This window comes from Hyperolius riggenbachi, chromosome 7 (assembly GCF_040937935.1).
Source record: "Hyperolius riggenbachi isolate aHypRig1 chromosome 7, aHypRig1.pri, whole genome shotgun sequence".
Lineage (NCBI taxonomy): Eukaryota > Metazoa > Chordata > Amphibia > Anura > Hyperoliidae > Hyperolius > Hyperolius riggenbachi.
In genome coordinates, this window is record NC_090652.1 from 49742547 (window position 1) to 49756149 (window position 13603).

Here is a 13603-nt window from a genome sequence, read left to right on the forward strand (position 1 = left end):
AACATCCCACTCTGTGGGCAAACGCGGCAGGACAGGGTACCACCAGCAACACTGCCTCCCTTGGGTTCACCAGACTCACCACCAGACCCGCCTCAGCAGCAGCAGTAGCCCAGCCATTGCGTGGTTCACAACATTCACAAACATCAGACGATGCTGACACTGTCACTTTCCGGACTAGTGCTCTTGAGGTCTCCCAGTGTTCATCAAACACAACAACCAACAGCCCTTCGGTGTGCAGCGCTACGGTTGAGTTGTCTGTCTCTGAGATGTTTGAGCACAAGAGGAAATTGCCAGCAAATGACCCCCGGGCCGTGGCAGTAACAGCCAGCCAGCATAGCCAAGCTTCTGGCCTGCGAAATGCTGCCATATCGAGTGGTGGAGACAAACAGCTTCAAGGGCATGATGTCAGTGGCCATCCCACGTTACGTGGTTCCCAGCCGCTACCACTTTGCGCGCTCTGCAGTGCCTGAGTTGCATGAGCACGTGGTCAGCTAAATAACCCGAAGCTTGAAGAATGCCGTTGCCTGCAAGGTTCACCTCACCACTGACACCTGGACGAGTGCGTTCGGCCAGGGTCGATACATCTCCCTTACCGCGCACTGGGTGAACCTTGTGGAGCCTGGCAGCGATTCCTCACCTGCTACGGCGCGGGTGTTGCCCACGCCGCAAACAGCTGGATAACAACAGCAGCACCTACCTCTCTGACTCCTTCTCCTCCAACGCATCTCAAAGCTGTACCTCATCCGGAAATGCTAACCCAGCACCAGCAGCAGTAGGATCGTGGAAGCAGTGCAGCACAGCTGTTGGCATGCGTCAGCAAGCGTTGCTGAAGCTGATCTGCCTTGGGGATAAGCAGCACACAGGGGAGGAAATTTGGAGGGGAATAAAGGAACAGACGGATTTGTGGCTGGCACCGCTGGACCTGAAACCGGGCATGAAGCTAGACACCTGGCACGAACTGGCAATGTACGCAATAGAGGTGCTGGCTTGCCCGGCAGCCAGCGTTATGTCGGAACGCTGTTTCAGTGCTGCCGGAGGCATCATCACAGATCGGCGTATCCGCCTCTCCACAGAAAATGCAGACCGTCTGACTCAAATTAAAATGAATCAATCCTGGATTGGAAACGACTACGCAACACTCCTGGACCCCAACCAAGTAACATGACCGATGAACATCTGGGATGGTTTAGCGTTTCCGGTCCCTGTTTATTGAACCTCTCATCTGTATTACATTTATGACTGCATGGCGGCAAAAAGCATTGCTGCTATATCCGCACGCTTTTTGTCCTCATGCAAGGCCTGGGTTGTTGTGTCTCACAAAGCGTGGCCTTCTCCTCCTGCGCCTCCTCCTGTTCCATCACGTGTGCTGCTGCTGCTGCTGCTGCTGGGTTAGCGTTGCCGCGTGGTCCCTGTTTATTGAACCTCTTATCTTTATTACATTTATGACTACATGGCGGTACAAAGCATGCTATCCGCACGCTTTTTGTCCTCATGCAAGGCCTGGGTTGTTGTGTCTCACAAAGCGTGGCCTTCTCCTCCTGCGCCTCCTCCTGTTCCATCACGTGTGCTGCTGCTGCTGCTGCTGCTGGGTTAGCGTTGCCGCGTGGTCCCTGTTTATTGAACCTCTTATCTTTATTACATTTATGACTACATGGCGGTACAAAGCATGCTATCCGCACGCTTTTTGTCCTCATGCAAGGCCTGGGTTGTTGTGTCTCACAAAGCGTGGCCTTCTCCTCCTGCGCCTCCTCCTGTTCCATCACGTGTGCTGCTGCTGCTGCTGCTGCTGGGTTAGCGTTGCCGCGTGGTCCCTGTTTATTGAACCTCTTATCTTTATTACATTTATGACTACATGGCGGTACAAAGCATGCTATCCGCACGCTTTTTGTCCTCATGCAAGGCCTGGGTTGTTGTGTCTCACAAAGCGTGGCCTTCTCCTCCTGCGCCTCCTCCTGTTCCATCACGTGTGCTGCTGCTGGGTTAGCGTTGCCGCGTGGTCCCTGTTTATTGAACCACTTATCTTTATTACATTTATGACTGCATGGTGGTACAAAGCATGCTATCCGCACGCTTCTTGTCCTCATGCAAGGCCTGGGTTGTTGTGTCTCAAAGCGTGGCCTTCTCCTCCTGCGCCACCCTCCTCCTGTTCCATCACGTGTGCTGCTGCTGGGTTAGCATTACCGGTCCCTTTTCCTGGAACCTCTTATATGTATTACATTTATGACTGCATGCCGACAAAAAGCATGTTACCTGTGCAAAGAAAACAGACATTTCCCGCATTTAAAAGACAGTTTTCCCTTTGAAACTTTAAAATCGATTTTCTCAAAAACTATAAGCTCTTTTTGCTAAATTTTTTTTTCCTCTTGTACCCACTCCCAAGGTGCACATACCCTGTAAATTTGGGGTATGTAGCATGTAAGGAGGCTTTACAAACCACAAAAGTTCGGGTCCCCATTGACTTCCATTATGTTCGGAGTTCGGGTCGAACACCCGAACATCGCGGCCATGTTCGGCCTGTTCGGCCCGAACCCGAACATCTAGATGTTCGCCCAACACTACTCCTGACAGACAGTATAAGAACACAGCACAGAGTAATCTAACAATGCAGAAACATACTACAGAGTGTCTCTGTTATGAGTAGATGCTGTAGCAATAACTAGGTGTGAGAAACAATAAGTCACTCACCAAGAATGCTGCCACAAGAGAAGAGATGGTGGATAGTGCTTCCTCACAGTTCACAGACAGGGTTCTAAAATGGTGGAATCAATCCCACAATGCTGTTCAACTTTCTATCCCAAGAACCCTTGCAGTTTACTAATATTATAAAGACTGACCACTAGGGGGCTCGGTGAGCTATAACTCTATAACCATCAACTCTAAACATACATGCAGGATATATAGTATTTTCATATATGTCAATAACTCACATTACATCTTTACAGAACATTTTACTCTTAATTTCTGAACTTTATGTCCTTGGGGCAGAACACTCCCCGTCTGGCATTTACTGATTCCACTAATTACTAGAGTCTCCAGAAGAAAACAGTAAGATCAGTTCAGTTACTGGTCTGAGGAATAGTCTGGTTTCTTTTTGTCGTTGTATTTTGACTTCAACTTTGCGGACATTGCTATCTTCACTCTGAAAGGTTTTTGTAACAAGGCCCAAAGGCCAATCATTTCTAGACGTCTGGCAATCTCTCACAAGCACCACATCACCAGGCTTGAGATTAGGTTTGATAGTTTGCCACTTTTTTCTTGGTTGCAGAGTGGAAATGTATTGGTTTTTCCACTTGTCCCAGAAGGTATTTGCAAGGCATTGTACTTGCCTCCACTGACGTTTGTAAAGGTCTTTAGTAGTAAATTCTCCAGTAGGAACACCAACAATGTCAGTCTTCTGGGTAAGCAGCATAGAAGGAGTAAGGATCACTGGATCATCAGGGTCACTTGAGACTGGAGTTAAAGGTCTGGCATTTATGATGGCTGAGACTTCTGCCATAAAGGTAGTCAGGCACTCAAGTGTAAGCTTGGCAGCACCTGCTTGTAAGAAGATGGAACTGAGAACACTGCGGCAACAATGAGATTTAAGATGCCCTTCAGAAGTTACTGTGTGAAGTGCAGAAACCTGAGGATGGATTTCTGCATCTTTGCCTGCATCTACTAGTCCAAACAACTCGCCTTCAGAAATGTGCTCTGAGTTATACAGGAATGCAGGTCTCATAAACCATTTTGTGTTATGAAGGTGCTTGGCAGCAACAGATCTGGTTGCTAGATCAGCAGGGTTATGGTCGGTAGGTACATATTGCCACTGTTTGGGGCTGGTAGATCTTCTAATCCTCAGAACTGCTTGCTTACATAAAATGTAGAAGTGTCTAGTCTCATTAAAAATGTAGCCCAAGACTACTTTACTGTCTGTGTAAAACTCGGTCTTTTTAATGTCAATGTCCATCTCAGTGGTAATAAACTCAGCTGCCTCTACTGCTAGTACAGCAGCGCACAGTTCCAGCCTGGGAAAAGTATGCTCAGGGAGAGGAACAGGTTTTGCTTTGCCCATGGCAAACTCAACATGGCATTGTCCTTTGTTGTCTATCACTTTAAGGTAAGCTACTGCAGCATTCGCTTTCACAGATGCATCAGAAAAAACACAAAGTCTTTGCATTTGGATTTCTGTAGAGGGTACAGGGGCATATGGGCGAGCAATATGAAGATCACATAAAGCTGGTAAGGAGTTTCTCCACTCTACCCATAAGTCTCTTTGTTCAGGGGGAAGTGGAACATCCCAGTCTAAAGTTTTACAGCCTAGGTCTCTGAGTAATGCTTTGCCTTGGATAGTAACAGGGGATGCAAATTCTAAATGATCATACAGGCTGAGGCTGTTTATGGTAGATAGTACACCGTTACGGGTGAAGGGCTTTTCTTCATTCTTGGCTTGGAAAGTAAAGGTGTCAGACATTAGGTTCCATAGTAGTCCAAGATTACATTGTACTGGAATAGTGTCAGTTGCTAAGTCTAAGTCTTTTAGATCATTTGAGTGGTCTTGTGAGGGGAAATCTTTCATAAAGTTATAGTGAACTCTCATCTCTGGTTTTCTCTGAAAGTTGTGTCTAAGGGAGGTGAAGCGTTTATAGGCTTGTTCTCTGTTATTAGGCAGACGTTTTCTTTGTGGTCTAAAGGGAAGAGGTGCGACCCAGCTATTGGATTTGTCTTTGACCATTTCCTGTTCCATTAATTTCAAAAACAATCTGTCCTCATGAGATGTTGTCACCTGATTGTCTTGTGGTGTTCTCTGGAAAACAGTGCACCCTAGATGGTTTTGGTCACTGTCAGCTATGTGGTTGTCGCAGGAAGAGCAAATGGCAGGACAGGGCAGATTGGTGCTGTAAGGCAGTTCTTTAACCAGGAAATGATTGTGGCAAGGATGGAATAAAGAAGGACGTCCATTTTGTAACATGCTAGTGAGCATGCTATTCACAGAAGTGGGTCTGTGTACACTTCCTATGCAGACATCTCCTATTATGACCCACCCTAGGTCAAGCCTCTGTGCATATGGAGCATTGTGAGGGCCATTAATCTGTTCTCTTGATTTGTGTACTTGTATCAAGTCTCTCCCAAGGAGCAAGATGATTTGAGCTTGGGTGTCAAGTTTTGGTATGCGGTGGGCAATACGTTTCAAGTGGGGTTGGTGTACTGCTGCTTCCGGTGTGGGTATTTCTGACCTGTTGTCAGGGATCTGGTTACACTCAATTAAAGTTGGCAAGTATAAGCATGTCTTATTGTCCATGGACTCAACTAGGTAACCAGTGGCTCTCCTCCCCGCCGTCTCCGATGTGCCTGCACAAGTCTTTAGAGAGTAGGGGGAACTAGGCCCCTCAATGTTGAACATGTCAAAAAAGGTTGATTTAGCTAAGGACTTATTGCTTTGGTCATCCAGGATTGCGTAAACTTTAATTGCTTTCTCTCTATTAGCCTCTGGATAAACCCAGACTAAGCAGATGAGCAGCACTTATAACAGATAACTCTATAACCATCAACTCTAAACATACATGCAGGATATATAGTATTTTCATATATGTCAATAACTCACATTACATCTTTACAGAACATTTTACTCTTAATTTCTGAACTTTATGTCCTTGGGGCAGAACATGCGCTATTTTTCGGGTCCGGTCATCCTGACCCGAACATGCGGCCATGCTGTGCAATGAGAAACGGATGTTTCTCATCACACTGACAATAGGACCGGATGCTTCCAGCACCGGTCCTATGCCACTTGGGGGGCCCGGACTACACGCCGGTATCCCCCATGCTTGCGGTGCCTTTCTGGCACTGCAAAGTATCTAGTTCCGGCTACTTAATTGTAGCCGGAACTGATACATTCCGGATCCGCAACTGGTGGCAACTTGTGGTCACCGCAGAGACCAGTACGGTCTCTTTGCGGCCCCCGGACCCCCGGACACTTGCGGATTCGAACCGCAAGTGTGAACGGGGCCTTAGGCAGCAGTTGAAATTCACATGGAAGCATTGGCCAATCAGAGGATGCAAAAAAATTAACCAAAAGACTCCTTGGAAATCAGAAAATCGGTAATCGGCATTGGCGGAAATCGGAATTTCAGCAGAATCGGAAATCTACTTTTCCAACCATCCCTAACCACCATCCGTAAATGGACAGAGAGCCTGCGAATCAATACAAATTTGCATGCTCCAATTGATGAGGTTGCAAATTAAATGTCCAAGGCTTGTAAAAAGTAAGTGTATTCCTGCAAATCAGCTCAGTCCAGAGCAGCAGCCTTTCTACGGTTTGGTCATATTGGTGACCATGGCCATAAAGCTGTGGTCAATTTCATGAGTGTGGTCCCACACATGATGAAAACCCCCATGCCCATCAGAGTTACCATAACAGTGTACTTTGTACCCCCCCTCCAATATATCACTTGCATTGCAATTTGTTTGCTTGTAGGCAATTCATTTTAGGACCATTTTTCCATATGTAAAAGGTAATAAAGAGAACTGTGCTTGGTTATATTAAAGTCCATCCAGTTTTATAGCGTTTTTTAGACCACCAGTAATTTAAAGCAGTATAAATGACAAATGATGTTGTTATGTAGCTTCCGGGACAGAGAAAGTTTAAAGAGGAACTGTAACCCAGGATCGAACTTCATTCCAATCTGTAGTGTATACCCCCTTTCCCATGACTGATATTGTGGTGAAACCCCTCCCACAGTGTGATGTCAGAAGCTAGGTACTGACATCACACTGTGGGAGCCTTGATTGTGAGAAATAACAGCTGTTTCCAACTGCCAAGCAACTAGAATCTCCCTCTGTGCATATGTATATCTATAAAGAAAAAAAAAAAACCTTTTAGCCTATCGCATTGGTTATAGATGATGGTAGTTGGTGCTGTCTGATTATTTTCATGTCTGCCTGTAGTAAAGGTGATTATGTGCAGGTTGATTGTAGATCAAACAATATGAACATATTACATGGCGGATATCAATCATTTCTTCATGTTTCTTCTACTTTTAAAGAGAAACTCCAACCAAGAATGTAACTGTGAGGCTTGGTGGTGTATTCTCCACAGTCAGCATGCAACGCATGAGCTGGCGTGGAGGAGATACACACACTAGCACCAGGAAACAGGCTATCCCTAGTATAGTGGAGGGGAGGACTGACTGCAATAGGAGATTGTGGCGCACAGAGCCGGTGCAGATCTGACAGCCACAAACAATGCTTTCGTTATAACGTCTCAGCGCAAAGTAGCGCTGAGCGCAAAAACCAGAACTGAGGAGATCAGGAGAGGTAGACAGAATGAACGCTTGCTAGCTAGCGGCTACTTAGCGACAGCAAGCGTCCAAAACCAGACAGACTGGAATGAGGCAGCCAATGCGATGCGGCGATGGCGTGCCTCACAAAGACAGGACAGGACAGTCAGAAAATAGCAGGATTAAGATAGATGAACGTAACACAGATAAATATACAATAAGTATGTTTTCCTAGCGTATTACAATTACAGCTATCAATGAAACTATTTGTAACGTCTGACTAACATATGTATATATCGGCAATGAACCGATATATGACATAAGCAGGAACGCTGACTAGGAATGGAGTAACACAGGGAACAGGACTCAGAAGGATTCGCTATCTCTTCGCAGAGATGAACGCAATCCACAAACGGTAACAGGACAGGATTCAGAAGGATTCGTTATCTCCTCGCAGAGATGAACGCAATCCACAAACGGTAACAGGACAGGATTCAGAAGGATTCGTTATCTCCTCGCAGAGATGAACGCAATCCACAAACGGTAACAGAACAGGATTCAGAAGGATTCGTTATCTCTTCGCAGAGATGAACGCAATCCACAAACAGAACCAGGAGCAGGGTAACTACCTCAGCACGGGTGGTCACGGTACGCGCAACCTACCAAAACGTGCTGGAAAGCTGACTAACTGCACACAGGATATAAACAGTTCTTGTACGTATACATCAGCGACACTGATGTATCAACGTAACACAAATACAAGGAAAATAATAAACGTGCTGGTATGCATATATATTGGCAATGAACCAATATATGATGCAAAGACCAGCAAAGTATCTTTAGAACAAGAAACACGATCGAGGGCTGAAGCGACAGCAAGACAGGCTTAAGCTGAAGCTATGAAAACCCAAGGAAACCCTGCAGGAAGCAGATCTTTATACTGAGGTCATCCAATGGGAGCAGACATGCAGATTCCCACACAGGTGAATGATAATCAGTCACAAGCTGACAGCAGGGAAAGACAGACAAAGCTATGCAGCTTGCATGGAAATAGATCAGAACTGCCTGAGCTGCAGCACTACTACTTCCAGCAACAGCTGCTGCAGCAGCGATCATCACAGTACCCCCGCCCTTAAAAGCGGATTCCAGACGCTTTTCAAAACTGAAATTCCCAACAAAACAGTCCGACTGATAATTCATGATGACCGGGACAGCCCGGCAAGACCGAATTCCAGAATCAGTCCCCACAAGACTGGACCCATCAGAACCAGAACCCACAGAACCATGCCCATCAGCACTACAAGCCCCAATGTGACACCCATCAGAACCATGATTTCCAGAAGAAAGCCCTCCGAAATTCCCTGAGCGATACCCACCGCCTTCCAGGAACCGTTCAGAAACGCCAAAGCCTTTGCAATGCCCACCGGTACTGTCTTTACCAACACAAAACCCACTGCTGAACCAGTCCAAGGCACCAGGACAAGTTTTCTCAGAGACCTCCCAGAACACCTTGAAGCTCCAAAGAGACCCCCATAGGTCAGAACGCCCCTTAGGCTCACATGGAGAACTATCAAGAACCCCTATGGAACCTAGGGCAATTCCCGAGTCAGGGCCACAAGGACAAACATCAATATCAGGGCTTTCAGGGACCAGAACCATCTCTGGGCATGCAGGCAGACTGGCAACATCAGAACGTGTTCCCACTAAGGAAGCATCAGAGCACGCTAACACCTTAGACACACCTGGGCACCCTGGCACACAAAGAACATCTGGGCACACCGGCACAAGAGAAACCTCTGGGCATGTCAAGGAACTGTGAGCCTCAGGGTCAGCCAGGACAGGACCAAAACCAGGACTGGCCAAAAAAAAATCATCATGACTAAACTTCGCAACTACTGGACTTTTACACGAGAGTGCTGGATCAGACTTAGATGTCGCTGACTCCAGCAAAGTCAGTACCAAATCAGATTCAGGGGCACTAACAAGACAGGACAAATCTTCTGATGTATGCACTGAACCAGATAGGGACTCCACAACTACCTCTGGACTGGACAGAGACTCATTTAATACACTGGATTGGAGCTCATGAGGCGCTGCAGAACAAGTCAGTATTGCAGCAGCCCCCACTGGACTAGGCAAAACTGAGGAATTCCCTGGACAGGAAGGGGACTCTGGAACCTCTGCCATAGCGGCCAGAGAACCAGAATCTTTCAGGATACAGGGCTGGGTTTCAGGAACACTCATCAGACCGGACTGAAATTCTGAGATTTCTATTATTTTGACCAGAGAATCAGAATTATCCATGTTACAGGGCAAGACTTCTGAAACATTCAGAGGACAGGGCTGGAGTTCCTCAGCTGTTACAACACTGGAGAGGGACTCAACAACATTGGTTAAGTCAGACTGTGTACAAGGCAAGGTATCTAACACACTTGCTGACGAGGACAATATTTCAATGGCTTCTGCTTTGCTGGGCAGAAATTCATCAAGTTTTATTAGAGCAGACTGTAATTCCAAAACAGCTGCTAGACAAGTGAATATTACTGCAACACCAACTGAGGTAAGCAGTGCCTCAGACTGCTCTGCTAGAGGGTTTGAAATATCCAAAGTACTGGGTGAAGCATAAGACTCTGCGACCACAGCTTCACTGGACAGGATCACTGAACAGGCCATATCGCAGGGCAAAACCATGGAAGCACCTGCTGGACAGCATAATGATTCTGTGACCTGAGTTTCATTGGAGAGATCTACTGCACAATTCATGGTACAGGGCAAATTTACTGGAAGATTTTCTGAACAAGGTAATAATTCTGCGATTTCAGGTTCACATAGCAGATGCTCTGAGCTATTCACGAAACTAGAGCGAGGTGTAGAAACAGGAAGATCAAGACACAATGTTTGCGCATCTGAATCACCATTCATTTGTAAAATTGGAAAATTCAGATGCTGGGGTTCTGAGGTTTCTAGACAGGATTGCTGGGACTCGGAAACTGATGTAGTGCATCTATTGGCATCTGCTGGATCAGACAGGAGTTGAACTTTATTAACACATGTAATTTCTGCAGAAGTGTTTGCAGAGACAGGCAAGATTTTTCTGGTGTCTGTTTCACTGAACAAAGAGTCATGAGTACTGGCTAGGCTGGACTCGGAAGTCAGCAGGACCTCTGGATTCTCTGCTGAGAAATTTGCGCAGGGCAAGGTTAAGAATGTATCAGTGGCTTCTGTTTTACTGGTAAGTAACACTGAGTTATCCATGGTACAGGGTGGAATTGCAGGAACTTCAATTTCACACAAAAAGAGCTCCGAATCACCTGCTGAATCAGCCAAAGGTGCTGAAGCAGGCAGGTCAGAACGCCAAATTTGCGAATTCGGAGTCACATAAAAATCATCCAAAATCAGTTCCCACACATCAATCAATGGAGCCACAAAGTCATACCCACACACACCAGTTTTTATTAGGTTATAGGCAGACTTAATGCATGCATTCAATACTAATTCACTTTTTGCACTGTAAAATTGACAAAATGAACTTGAATCATTCTTCCATTCATTGACCAGAGCTTCCATCTCTCCTTTCTCAAATGGAGGATTCCAAGCATACTTAACAGGCAGATCATGGTTTGCAGATATGATTATAGCAGGGACATATATTGGGTTAATTAGCAGGTGATTGGCAGATTCCTTATTCCTAAGAATCTCCAATACCTGTAGCAAGTGCTGAACTGTAGTGTATGCAAACTTTCCTTGCTTCACAAATAAGTTGATTTGTTCAATACTCTGTAATATCTCCTCATAATCATACTCAGATAATTCTTTTAAACAAAAATCTTTATTTTCCCTAGCCAGGGAGGAAAGTTAATTAGTAGTTTCATAAGTCCATTTAACTCCCCTGAAAGCCAATTGCATTTCATTATCTGTTAATGGCAGAATCTCATTATAGGTCTCAGTCGCTAAGGATAACGACTCTGCAGATCGGACACGTTTCTTAGAACGTTTGCGTTTGGCCTTAGACCCTGCTGTTCTTGGTGATTTATTCAAGGCTGCAGGAAAATTATCAGTAACACTTTCTGCTTGCTGAACATTTTTGCAAGCAATTGAAGGAGTAGCTGATTGGCCTGCTGCCAGGAGTTCATTAAGAGGAAAAGGCAATGGATCTATGCGCAACCAGTTATGGATCACAAACGCTAGAAATTCCAGCAGTCTCTCTTTCAAATCGGAATGATTGAGAACATCAAATGCCCACTGGAATAATTCCCCTTTAAACAAAATATAACTTAGTTGGAGTGCCCAGGTTGAAACAGGAGTCGCTTGGAGATCAGGATTGGTCAGGAACCTGGCACATTCAGAGAAAAACTCATTTTCTGTTTCAGAGCTAAGTTCTTCAAATTTCTTAAAGAGAACCCGAGGTGGCTTTGTATAACGTTAGTGGGGCACAGAGGCTGGTTGGGCACACTAACACCAGCCTCTGTTGCCCCATTGTGTATGTCAAAGACCCCCCTGCTCGCCGCTATCCTCCCCGCAGTGCTGGCGACACGCAGCGCGTCGCCAGCACAATGTTTACCCTAGCGCTGTCTGTCAGCGCCGCTCCCCCGCCTCCTCCGCATCGCCGCTACCCGCCCTCGTCCCTTCCCTCCAATCAGCGTGAGGGAAGGGACGAGGGCGGGTAGCGGCGATGCGGAGGAGGCGGCGGAGCGGCGCTGACAGACAGCGCTAGGGTAAACATTGTGCTGGCGACACGCTGCGTGTCGCCAGCATTGCGGGGGTATAGCGGCGAGCAGGGGGGTCTTTGACACACACAATGGGGCAACAGAGGCTGGTGTTAGTGTGCCCAACCAGCCTCTGTGCCCCACTAACGTTATACAAAGCCACCTCGGGTTCTCTTTAAAGGAACAGGAACCATAATTAACAGTGTCATACTTTCTGGGAATCCCCCCCACAATGGGGATTGGTAATGGGGTTTTCATAATGTGAGGCTTGGTGGTGTATTCTCCACAGTCAGCATGCAACGCATGAGCTGGCGTGGAGGAGATACACACACTAGCACCAGGAAACAGGCTATCCCTAGTATAGTGGAGGGGAGGACTGACTGCAATAGGAGATTGTGGCGCACAGAGCCGGTGCAGATCTGACAGCCACAAACAATGCTTTCGTTATAACGTCTCAGCGCAAAGTAGCGCTGAGCGCACAAACCAGAACTGAGGAGATCAGGACAGGTAGACAGAATGAACGCTTGCTAGCTAGCGGCTACTTAGCGACAGCAAGCGTCCAAAACCAGACAGACTGGAATGAGGCAGCCAATGCGATGCGGCGATGGCGTGCCTCACAAAGACAGGACAGGACAGTCAGAAAATAGCAGGATTAAGATAGATGAACGTAACACAGATAAATATACAATAAGTATGTTTTCCTAGCGTATTACAATTACAGCTATCAATGAAACTATTTGTAACGTCTGACTAACATATGTATATATCGGCAATGAACCGATATATGACATAAGCAGGAACGCTGACTAGGAATGGAGTAACACAGGGAACAGGACTCAGAAGGATTCGCTATCTCTTCGCAGAGATGAACGCAATCCACAAACGGTAACAGGACAGGATTCAGAAGGATTCGTTATCTCCTCGCAGAGATGAACGCAATCCACAAACGGTAACAGAACAGGATTCAGAAGGATTCGTTATCTCTTCGCAGAGATGAACCCAATCCACAAACGGTAACAGGACAGGATTCAGAAGGATTCGTTATCTCCTCGCAGAGATGAACGCAATCCACAAACGGTAACAGAACAGGATTCAGAAGGATTCGTTATCTCTTCGCAGAGATGAACGCAATCCACAAACAGAACCAGGAGCAGGGTAACTACCTCAGCACGGGTGGTCACGGTACGCGCAACCTACCAAAACGTGCTGGAAAGCTGACTAACTGCACACAGGATATAAACAGTTCGTGTACGTATACATCAGCGACACTGATGTATCAACGTAACACAAATACAAGGAAAATAATAAACGTGCTGGTATGCATATATATTGGCAATGAACCAATATATGATGCAAAGACCAGCAAAGTATCTTTAGAACAAGAAACACGATCGAGGGCTGAAGCGACAGCAAGACAGGCTTAAGCTGAAGCTATGAAAACCCAAGGAAACCCTGCAGGAAGCAGATCTTTATACTGAGGTCATCCAATGGGAGCAGACATGCAGATTCCCACACAGGTGAATGATAATCAGTCACAAGCTGACAGCAGGGAAAGACAGACAAAGCTATGCAGCTTGCATGGAAATAGATCAGAACTGCCTGAGCTGCAGCACTACTACTTCCAGCAACAGCTGCTGCAGC